Source organism: Hyalella azteca, unplaced genomic scaffold (genome assembly GCF_000764305.2).
Source record: "Hyalella azteca isolate HAZT.00-mixed unplaced genomic scaffold, Hazt_2.0.2 contig11718, whole genome shotgun sequence".
In the NCBI taxonomy this organism is placed as follows: Eukaryota; Metazoa; Arthropoda; class Malacostraca; order Amphipoda; family Hyalellidae; genus Hyalella; species Hyalella azteca.
This window is the reverse complement of record NW_025941704.1, coordinates 38254-50412: the sequence shown is the minus strand read 5'-3', so window position 1 is coordinate 50412 and position 12159 is coordinate 38254.

Below are 12159 nucleotides of genomic sequence, written 5' to 3'. Positions count from 1 at the left end.
GTCACACTGCCCTGCATGTCCGACACGTCCCACTGCCCTGCATGTCCGACACGTCCCACTGCCCTGCATGCTCGACACGTCACACTGCCCTGCATGCCCGACACGTCCCACTGCCCTGCATGTCCGACACGTCCCACTGCCCTGCATGCTCGACACGTCCTGTCTCTTATACACATCTAGATGTGTATAAGAGACAGGTCTCTAAGCGATACTGTGTGTTCAGTTCACATTCCGGTCATCGATAAATTCACTTCCGACGAATGATTACTATTACTTGACTGTTGCTTAAAGTAGGAGCTGATCAAAGATTTGCTCATTCATTGAACGAGGTCGTCGAAAGAGGTTCTCTAATCTTCGATCGTGTTCAAGCACTTTGTAACGAAATTATTTTCATTTCATCAATTCAACTTGATTCTTACATTGGAAATTACGAAATACTATACGATGTAAGTGCAAATTAGTTCATGCGTAACTGAACTTAAGTATCGTGATTGTAACACTGAAAAATTATTTTTTGTACTTGAATCTGCTGTTAAATATCAAAGGTATTGCGCGATTAACTGATTCGTTATACGATTAATCAGTCCTTCTGATTACCTTTTAATCGATGAAACATCATCACTATCAACTGAATCTATGTTGTATTCAGTTAATTTAGAATTTTAGATAAGTTTGGTTACTATGTACTTCCTTCCTTATTATGTACNTCTGATTACTGTGTACTTCCTTCCTTCGTATTATGTACCTATACTGAATAAATACGGGTTTTTCAGGGGGTCCTCATTAGTGGTCTTCACGCTGATGTGCCTTGTCGGTAGCGGCTTCAGTGATGTGACGCGAGACCCGCTCTTAAAAGCCGGCATAGTCGTCACAAAACTGCATCCGTCGCACCTGGTGAGTGGATCATCCATAGTCAGCGTTGAACTCCCTGACCACCGTTTCTTGATTAGTTCGGTCACGGAGATTTTGTCAATCATTGAGGAAGTGGTAAAGCGTGCTCGAGATCTCGCTCTCAAAGTGGACGCTGGCCAAAAGGTAATTATAAGTAAATCCCTTTGTAAACTGTCGTTTCTGTTGAACCAGGTTATCGATGACCTTGATTTTGCTAATCGTTTGTTTCTGGGTGCGAACTTTGATTATCTAACGCTAAATAATACTAGCAATCCCTCAGATCAATTGGAGACTTACTGGTCATCTGTCTCGAACATCTCACTTAAATGCCCAGTTCGTAAAGTAAAGAGCAGTTTACTAGACATTGGAGGAGAGATCCTCCATAACCTGTTTCGCGTCGCTAGAGACAGTGATATTACAGATGTGAGAAGAGCAATGAATGCATTACTGTTAGAAGCGAAAACTGTACGAGCGCTCGAGAACAAACTTAACAACGTCGTTGTACAAACTCTCGACGCGGTTCATGAAACTTCGATAGTTTTATTGAGAGAAGATCAAAAAGTTTCTGTGTTAGAACAATTCGATATATTCTACAGAATAATTGAGAATATTGTGAGAACATGCAACCATCTACTTTCAGTAAACGCTAACTTACGCATTGAAATGCGACTTTTGGATAACGGTATTGTAGTAAATCTTGTAGTGAATGATGCTAAAGTGTTGAGTGATATGCTGCGCAAAGACACGCTTGTGCACTGGTTTCCTGAGATCCACATTTTGCACGGCTCACTCACCGTTTTCCTCTTACTGTTCGCCCTTGCCATATCTCTCACTCTGTACTGCCTGACCCGCCGGTCACGCATGAGTACGGCGGCTGGTGTGTTGCCTCACGTTGAGCATATCGTGCCTGACTCGGTGAACTCGGTCGCGTCTCATCCTGTCCCATGCAACCCGATGCCCCCAGTGGCTGCGGTTACTTCTCCTGACACTCTTGATCCTGTACCTGCTAATCCTGAACCTTCGACTCCTGTGCCTCGGACACACACTGGTCGTGTCGGCACAAGCGACTCTTCTTCTCGGGGGGGAAGGGAAGTAACGCCACTAGAGGCACTACTGACACCGGGAAAACCTGTAAGTCTTCCTAAACAGATGCCCAAAAAGGAGTCGAGTGTCACACCAAAACCCGTGCCTGTCACGCGAGAAGCACCATCATCATCTAGGGATGTTGTCACCCTAGAGTCAGACTTTGATTCTGACTAAAATATTCTTATTACCATGTGTTTCTCTTTCAGCACATTTCTTATTATTATTTGAACCAATCAATATATAAATTGTATGTGAACCTTGATCATGATATAAATTTTGTACTTAAATTTTGTATTTAAATCATTGAATTGTAATGGTATTAGTATGAAATAAATATTCATGACATATATCATTGTACTCTTATATGGAATTGTAACTGATACTTGACATATGTATAATATGTGTAGTGGATTAATATTGTAAACCACGTCTCAATGATTTGACTAAAATCGTCAATTTGGCTGAAAAATTGCCCAATACAAGTAAAGTAAATTAAATACACAATATCAATCTGAAATGATCCACTCAACCAGAAATAAATTAAAAACGTTTGTGAACAAGACTATTACATTGTGTTCTACTAATCGGAAACTAATGCTATGTTTTTTTTTCTTTCTCTTCCTAACTTTCTTGCCACGAGATACGAAGAAAGAAGTTCATCAGAAGCCAGAAGTTGGAAGAAGAACTTTTTCATCCCATTAAGGGGGGACGTGTCAGGTATTGCTTGACGGTCGCCTTCAGCGACTAATTATCTATTATACGTCACCCTCAGTGACGCTTTAAAGGATCGTACGTCTTGTCATACGTAGCTTGCGATTCTACGCGGTGGACCGCGATAGCTCTTTAAAGCCCACGAGTGAGTTGAAGGAGAGACCTCCGAGCGTCCACAGCTAACTCCTACGCTCCGGCGCTCGATAAGCTTCTCTGTCGAGCAGGCCGATTCTTTCCCTCTCTGAGATTGTATCCTCATAGTGCCTATTGTAAAGTCTATAGCAAGTAAACTGTTCTGTATTACTAGACTTTCACTCCTGTTATAGCCAACAAATAGAAGACCCTTGAACCTTCAGGTCTTAATCAGAAATTGACAATACATTAATTAATTCCAATCCACGCTGAAAAGTGGACTTGGACATTTGGGCTGATTTAAGAGTCAAATTTTTGGGCTACGGCAGCGCTCCCAATGAGGGTTGATAGACTGCATTCCTATAAGCACCAGACAGCATTTTTGTATAGTTGGGGTCAAGACTTGTGGCGACAAATGCGCCACCAGCCTGATCTCTGTCAGAAAAAGAAAGCCAAGCAGCAGACTCGGAGCTCTGGTAGGCTAGGTTGCTGCCTCCAACACACAATGGACCAAGGCAGTCCGTCTGTGTGACCACAGACTTGCTGTGGGCCTAACAGCCAAAAGCTGCTTGTGTCCGGAGATGATCCTGTTGCAAGGTATATATTCTGGCAGGGTACAAATTTCTTACATATATACATGTATAAATCGTTCTCCGTCATAGTAGATTCACCATGCCAGTCTAGAATAAAAATTGTGATAGATAAGAAAACACTAAAGGGCGTTGTGCTGCAGGGATCTCAGCTCCTAAGGCTGTGTTCAGGTTCCAAGGGACTCCAATGCTAGCCAATGCAGTGGTAAAGGCTGCTCTATGACCTGCAAATCTAACACAAGCAAGCATGAAATGCGAGAGGGTATCCTCCTGGCGACAAAGAGAGCAGGTTGGGTTCTATGTCATCCCAAAGCGGACCCGGTGTGCAACAACGCCTGCGTGGCCAAGGCGCAGACGGGCCACTGCACACTGCATTCTCCGACTGAGGCAGCTGTAGTCAATGTGATCAATAGAGTTTTCAAGAATTATGTAGTCGAAAATGGCCACTGCCAGCTCTGCAACCTGTCTGCTCCAGTGTTCCTTCCATTGGGTGAGGAATGATTGTTTCAACTGGCACATTAACTCCTCAAAGCACAAGATAGATCGAGAAGATCTGTCAGCGCTATGAGAAAGGTTAGCAACCTGGTCAGCAATCTCATTGCCTCTCACTCCACTGTGGCTCTTCACCCAGCAGAGGGAGACTGAAGTTAGACCTTTCTGTAAAAGCAGCATGTGAATTATAAAGACTATTGAAGCGCAAGTGGGGCGCCGAGTGTTCCTGATAAGATACAAGGAGGATAAGATACAAGTCAGTAAATATAACCACTGGGCGGCTTTGAAGATCTCCATGACTTAGGACTAATTCCAATGCCTTGTTAATGGCAAACAACTCTGCACCCATTATTGTATAGATTGGTGACAGTAGCCACCCTGTTGCCAGTGACAGCGAGCGAACATATACACCAGCTGAAACTGAGCCTTCAGCTGAGCGTGAACCATCTGTGTAGATCTGAACATGGTCAGGGTAAGTAAATTCTAGCCTATGAGCTAGTAGATCAGAGGAAGAGCCAGAATGAAGAGACACAGAGAGCCCTGCTCCTGGGTCCTGACAAATGTTCCCACACAGGGAGATGTTTGGTGGGATGGGAGAGAAGGCAGGGGTGCCTACTCTTTGTGGAAATGAGAATCCATGATCATTAAACAAAGATTGCGCCTGTGCTGCAAATGGCTGTTGATTGATCGGCGCACCACTCCAAGAAAGCCCTAGCAGACAAGTCAATGAGCTCTGCTCAAGCAATTATAAATATCGTAGGATCCACTTCATGACTAGAAAGCGGAAACGAAGACAAAGAGGAGGTAAAAACATTCTGTCTCCAGTGACAAAACTGGAGAGGTGCGACGGGCACCAAGGATTAGGCGCAGTGCACTGTTTTGTATTCCATTAAGGAGCTCTATACGTGTAGATGGGAGCTCTCCAAGGACACTGTAGCAATACTCCAATTTGCTACAAATAAATGCAATGTATACTCGCCTCAGGAGATGACTTGAAGCCCCATCTCAGAGCACTCAATGCTCTCAGCACATTCAGGCGCTTAGGGTACTCTGTTCGTACTGTTCGGATATGGGCTGCAAAATTCAGGCGTGGAGAATAAAAAATCACACCCAAAACTCGCTGATGCTGTGTAAAAGCAACTGGCCGAGTAAAAATACGAAGAGAAATCAAATATCGAGTACGGTACTGGCCACAGGTTGGCTTGAGCAAGAAACTGACCCGCTTTATCACAATTTGCCACGAAATTACACCCTAATCAAATACTGATTACTCACGTTTTCTTGACGACACATTAAGATGCGCTCAATGAAACTCTTCTAAAACAACATGGTACTCGACAACGGTACTCGACTAAGTTACTTTACGACACTTATAACGTGGTAAAGGGAACAGTGAAAATTAACGAATTATATTGCAGCGCTAATAAATTAGGGCAGACACGGTTGAAACATTCGCTTGAATCGGTTTCCTATTCAGGCATACATTCACGGGCTTTCTAGAACATTCATGGCAGGCGCGACATTCTCAACGAATCAGACACAAACGACCAATCACACGACGCTAGGCGGGCGTGGATTTTGAATCTCGGCTGTCGGTTGCCTGTCTTTGGCGGGGAAAAGGGATCCCACACAAATATATTTAACGACCGCTTCTCGAGCAAACTTCCATCACATTATTTATTCAAACAAACAACACTAGCTCTCGTCATTTGCAGGCAACACGATATTTAGAACAATACAATGATATTTTCCATTCGACTTCAGACAAATTCACAAAGAAGGCAGTCCGACACTGGCGGCAGAACGAATCTCTCATTCAACTCATCTTTAAATTGATTGCCAACAAGTTGTGCTACAGCATTGTCACATTCGTGCATTCACTCGAAACTGATCGCTCTCCTAATGACACAGTTCATGACAATAATCGAGATAATCAGAATAAACACAGAATCCCAGAGAAGTGAGAGCACGAGAACGCTTAATTAATGGGAGAAGCACAAGCTACGAGCGCGCGGCACGCACGACTAAGTCGAGTGAGGCATGAGCCAGCAGCGGCTGCCTTGCCCAATGCTATAACGGTCTGCCTCGGCAGAATACATACAGCGTTTACATTTTAATTTAACCCGTTCAAGTGAACGTGACAGCATAACAATTACTCTCTGGGCTATTCGCTTCAGAATGTGGTGGCGGAAAGCTCCAAATATTTAAAGCAAGATGATGTCACGGGCTGGTTACCGACAGATGGATTAATCCGCGGCTGATTGTTGGTCATCCGGAAATATGCTAGGCGTTCTATTCAGGGCTGATTGGTGCGAAAATTGGGACGCCTGTCGGAGACCACCACTGCCGTGCCGTGCTTCGAATGGACTATCATGATCCCTTCCCTGAAGAACGTAGCCTACAACACATCTTGACTGTAACGTTATCAGCCGCACGCCATCAGACAGATTACATCCATCGAATTAGATCAATCAGCCCACAGGAAAATAAGCCTGGCGTCGTATGGCCCAGCGTCGTCTGCCAACAAGCGAAAAAATTTTACACCACCGGGACGGAGCGCGCCGGAGCCGTCCGTATCTGTCCCGTGTGTCGAATCAGCCCACGGTCGAACGGTCACGCGTCGTACGACGATAAATTTTGGAACAGAACTATGCTATCTGAAACCTAACCTCAGATGCTGTGAGCTAAAAGTTACGTAATTTACTGGCGACCTGGGCTGGTTGGTCGCAGTCCGTTGTCCGCAAGTTACAGTTTGAGCTAAAGTCGGGGTATGAAGTGATGACTCGATGCAACGTTCAGTGGTGCATAACCATTACTCTCTGGGCTATTCGCTTCGGAATGTGGTGGCGTAAAGCTCCTAATATTTAAAGCAAAATGATGTCACGGGCTGCTTACCGACAGATGGCTTAATCCGCGGCTGATTGGTGGTCATCCAGAAATATGCTAGACGTTCCTTCCAAGGCTGATTGGTGCACAAATTTAGTGGTGCACGGCTGCGTACCCCGAAAATTTGGTGGTGCATGGCTGCGTAACCTATAATTGTAGCGGTAGCGGCAAAATCTCGCATCGCTACTTAAATATGTAGCGGGCGCTTCTGCTACCACTACATTGCTTATAATGTAGCGGCTCTACCGCTACTGAAAATGTAGCGGCCGCTACATGTAGCGCGCTACTGCCCAGTGCCCACCTCTGAGGCTTACAGATACAGAATAAATGCTAAATGGCTGCTGCTATGAAGCTTGCAGTGGACAAGCGTCACAAGGTCATTGTCAATGCACCACAATGGCATGTCCATGGATACGGTGCTATCACATCAATAATAACGTGATGAATGTATATGGTAATAACATATCAATAAAGGAAAAACGAGTACAAATCACGGATTTTTTTTAATTACGGATTTAATTAATTTAATTAATAAAATCAATTCCTTTTTTTTTTGTTGGAATGGTGAGTGTGGGAGGCCTTTCTAAAAAAAAATCACGGATTAATGGAAAATATCGTTTATTCTACATCCACAAGAGTTTCGTTTGTTCGTTCATGGTGGCAAGACGTGTGGTGCTTACGCTCAACAACCAAAGTTCACGGTGCTGTAGTCAAATCTGAAACACAGTTTGATTTTCCAGCGGTGTTGAAGGCTACGTTCCGGAGGGCAGGAGTCATGATAGTCCATTACATCCAGGGCAGTGGTGGTCTTCGGCAGGCGACCCATATAATGGACCATCATGATTCCTGCCTTCCAGAACGTAGCCTTCAACACTCCAAGCCGTCCGTATCTAGGCCGTGGGTTGAACCAGCCCTCGGTCGAACGGCCACTAATCGAAGGACGATAAATTTTGAAACAGAACTGTGCTATCTGAAACCTAACCTCAGATGCAGTGGACGCGAAATTACGTAATTTAACGATGCCCGGAAGTCAGATTCGATCCGCGGCCTAGCTGGTGGTGCACGGTAGGTTCTATGCGAGGCCGGAGGAAGACAAAGCCGAGTGGTTCACGGCTGATTGGCGGATGTCCGGAGAGATTCAAGGCGTTCGATTCAGGGCTTATTGGTGCACAAAATTGGTGGTGCACGGCTGCGCTCCCGGACGGAGCGCACCGGAGCCTTGCAGTGATTTTGACGTGCGCCACTGAGTCGTCCGTATCTGTCCCGTGTATCGAATCTGCCCAGGGTCGAACGCTGCAGCCGAGTGGCTGAATTCCGTGGCACGAACAGCTTAGCTGGCTCAGTAGACTATGCTAGAGACTGAGTAGTACTGTCATGGCTCTTGCCTGGTGCGCCAGCGTTGGTCAGAAGCTCCGTTATACGAAACTTGCTTGAATTATGAATTTGGCAATTTTAGCCATAGTTATGATGACACAGATGAACTATTCTCATTCAAAAAATAACAATGTATATTGAAGAACTCATGCAATCCTCGGATGTCAATATCTTTGAACGAATGTAAAAAAATTATTATGGATTTCCAACAATAGATGGCAGTTATTTCTAAAATCATGATTACTTGCTGAAAGCCACAGGGACTAAATTCTGCCCTTCGTGCCAAGTGCCAGAAACAGCACATCACTATCTCATAGTCTGCACAGAGTACGCTGAAGCCCGCTCCCAACTGCGACGTCAGATAAACTCCCAGGGGATACTTGTACTCAGTCTTGAAACCCTTCTGGGAGGAGATATCACCAGCAGCCCTACCTGGCCTCAGACCTGCAGAGCCGTTGAAAACTTCATCAGTTCAACCCACCGCTTTGACCCTTAATCGTTAACAAACAGCTGCTTCCGGAGTGAATCGTCCAAGGCGCTGCACTCCGATAATCCATCGAAGAACAGACAGAACATTCTACATCCACAAGGGAAGAGGAAAACTTTGGAGTACTGTTAGTAATAGACGAGTACACTTTACGTGCTTGAAACTGTTTGAAATTAATTTTTATTTCAAGTGTCCCAAACTACCACGTTTCCAGGGGTAATTTGAATTTTTTTGCATCTAGCACCATACAAATAGCATATAAAAATTTTTCAGACATGTCATGAGATAGCTCGCAAAGATCTTTACTCTAAACTTGCTTCTGAAACGTTTTATGGTAAGAAGTTATTAATGAAAAATGCTCAAAATCGTCTTATTACCCAGTTGACAGTTGCATCTGCAGACTGCTGTGAGGCTCCAGTGTGGATGTGGAATTCTAGAGGGGTATTAAATTAACCAGTACACATAGCTTATTGGAAAACAGGACCTGAAAGCTTAGAAAGAGCAGGAACTCTCTGCCTTCAGTCTATTTAGTCTATTGTATACATATTGTAGATGATATCCCTTTCCAGTTTCCAGCTGTGATTGGTTGGTGAGATTGTGAAGTCATCCTCTTTCCAGCTGTGATTGGTTGTTCCCAAATATGGTATGGGTACTGGTTAACTTGATTATTAAACTAACCTCACTTAATACCAACTTAAACTTAGTCATTATAAAGGGCCTAGGAAATTTTGAAAAACCTGCTAAATAAAAGAAAAAAATATCAATCAAACAACAGACAACTAAACAATTCTATAACAAATCTGAGGTACTACACAGTACCTACACAATTGAAATAGTTTGTCCACTTTTGATCCTCTCTGGCCATTAGAGTAGGTTCAGTTACCTGGCAGAGCACTGTATCTAAGGAAATCTTTCCACCTCGGGTAAAAAGTTTTTTTATAAGGGAACTGCTATTTCTATAATTCCACACTAGTCTGCATTACACGGTGTGTGAAGTGTTCAAAGATCATATGGTGTTTATCATATCTCAGTTATGTCGGTGCACGGTGCTGAAGAAAGAGCCAGGTGTGGCCTGTCACTGATTCTTGTCTTTTTTATTTTGAGTTATCTTCTAACTTTAAATAATTTTGAAGTATATTGAATTAAGTTAAAATTTCCAAAGGCTTGTACTCCATCTCCAGCAAATGGAAACAATTTTTGTTTTCTTACATCTCTAGTCAGAATAGTAACTTGCAATTGAAATTTCCAGGCAATGAGATAGCTGATCAAGAGGCAAACCATGCATACAGACACAGAACAGACTTCTTTTCATTCATCCTTGTGCTCTGAAGAATTAATATGCCAGTTGAAACAATCATCTGTCATTCAATAGAGGCTCAGGCCATTGTAGCCTTTTAGGTATAAATGATAATAGCTGTAAAGTGGCATTGACAAAGCAGAAAATTTCTGTATGCAGCCCTGTGAGTAAGTAGGCAAACAAAGCATCATGGATATCAGCATTATTGAATAGATATCAAACAAATTTGAGCTTGATAAGAAAATTAAAAATGAAATGGATTCTAAAAAATTCTTGTTTGCCGCAATGGCTCTATTTTGCATAGTGGAAGTGCAGATTAGAGACTTTGTTGACCATCCCTGTGAGTGGATAGGTACTTGTGCATTAAATATCTACTCTTTCAGCCTTGACTGAATTTTCTGGATCTTGAGTCAATATTTTTGAGCAGCAAATGTCTTTTCTAACTTGTGGAAAGCTATTTGTAGCTACAAACTTATTTGTCAAACCGCAAGTTTGTTTGTTAAGCCATGCTCACATATTATGCTACATCTGTAATATTACCTTGGAAATGAAGTTGCAACAATAACATTCTTCCTCACTTAAACCTTTACCACCAAATTGTACTTTCAAGTTGCCTTCAAAAAAACACCGGTTTTCTAATTATTTCACGTTTTCTTTCATTTTTTTCGAAAAATTCACATGAACAAAAAAAGTCTTAGATTTATTTTTTACATATGTGTACCAAGTTTCAAAGTTATCTGTCTGTAAATAACCAAAATAAAATTTCCAATTTAAAATGGCAATTTCCAATTTCTTGTGGAAATTTTATTTGGTTATTTTACAGATGGATCACTTCGAAACTTGGTACACATATGTAAAAGATAAATCTAAGACTCTTTTGTATGTGTGAATTAAAAAAAAAACGAAAGAAAACGTGAAATTCTTAGAAAACAGCCAAAAGGGGGCCTGTGGAAATCTATCTTCTCCTAGGATTTTCAAGCTACAACATCAAGTCACATATCATTTGATGCGTAAGGACCATATCTATCGATTGGTCCTTGCTGTTTGTTGAAATTCTAATTTTTGTGGGTGGGGTGGGCATTTTTCAAAAAGATTTTGATTTCCCCCCCACCCTTTCGAATTCCCCCCCACCCTTTCGATTTCCTCCCCCCTTCCTTTGCCAAAATATTTTCAAAACTATAACGAAATTGAAAAAAATCTACAACCAATCTCAAGATCTTATATTTGCAAATCGAACGGTATATCTCTCATTGCTGTAGCTTAAAAACTCTAGGAAGATATAGGTTTGCAGTGACAATAAGTGTGAATGTTCAGTAGGGTGTGGCAAAGTCCCAAGCACCTCAAAATAGGCATTCAAGGTGGCATGGATACAAGACTAGACGTTACTGGAGCTTAAATTCAATCAAGGATGGTTGGAACGACTGCATGAGGACCATCCCACGTGACAGCACCTGGGTAACTAAAGATCAGCATCTTTGGGTAGTCTATTTATGTGCCCAGCCGGTAATTTTTGCCTATCTTGAATGTGAAAGAACTCCCCCACCCCTAACCCTTTCGTGAACTGTCGTCAAGGCATAAATCAACGTACAGAGATGACTTTGGTACCATTGGTTTAAGGTGAGACTAAAAACCAGAAAAGTGAAATTTGCGATTTTTTACCCAGAAAATCGGGCGGTAAAGGGTTAAGAGCCAATTTTCTCAGTTTAAAGTCAAAGAAACATTTCAGTTATAATACAGTCTGACATAACTGCACCTCCGCACTGTAACAAAAATTTAGTTACACAAAGATAATTAGGTTCAAGAGTCTATCAATATGGATACAACAAACAGAATTTTCAAATATGTATAGTTGGGCAATATAATGAAAAACTATCAATTACGATGCATGATTAGTAAAAAATGTTTTCTGTGATGTGACACCTCAACTATAACAAAATATGATTAGGGTATATGAGAATATTTGATTAAAACAGACTTGAGATTAGCAATATTGTTACCTACTCTCATGGTTAATAGGTCATGTGAACACCTGCTTTCAGTTTCATTTTAATTTTTCTTCAATTTAATACAAATCCTATATTATTTTGTTGCCGAAGGAAGTCTATTCTGTGTGAAATTAATTCTAAAATTTACTTGAATCTTGTAATACCATTTACAAATGTCTCCACTCTATAATCACTATAATAAGCAAACTTAGATTGCTTTTTATGTTG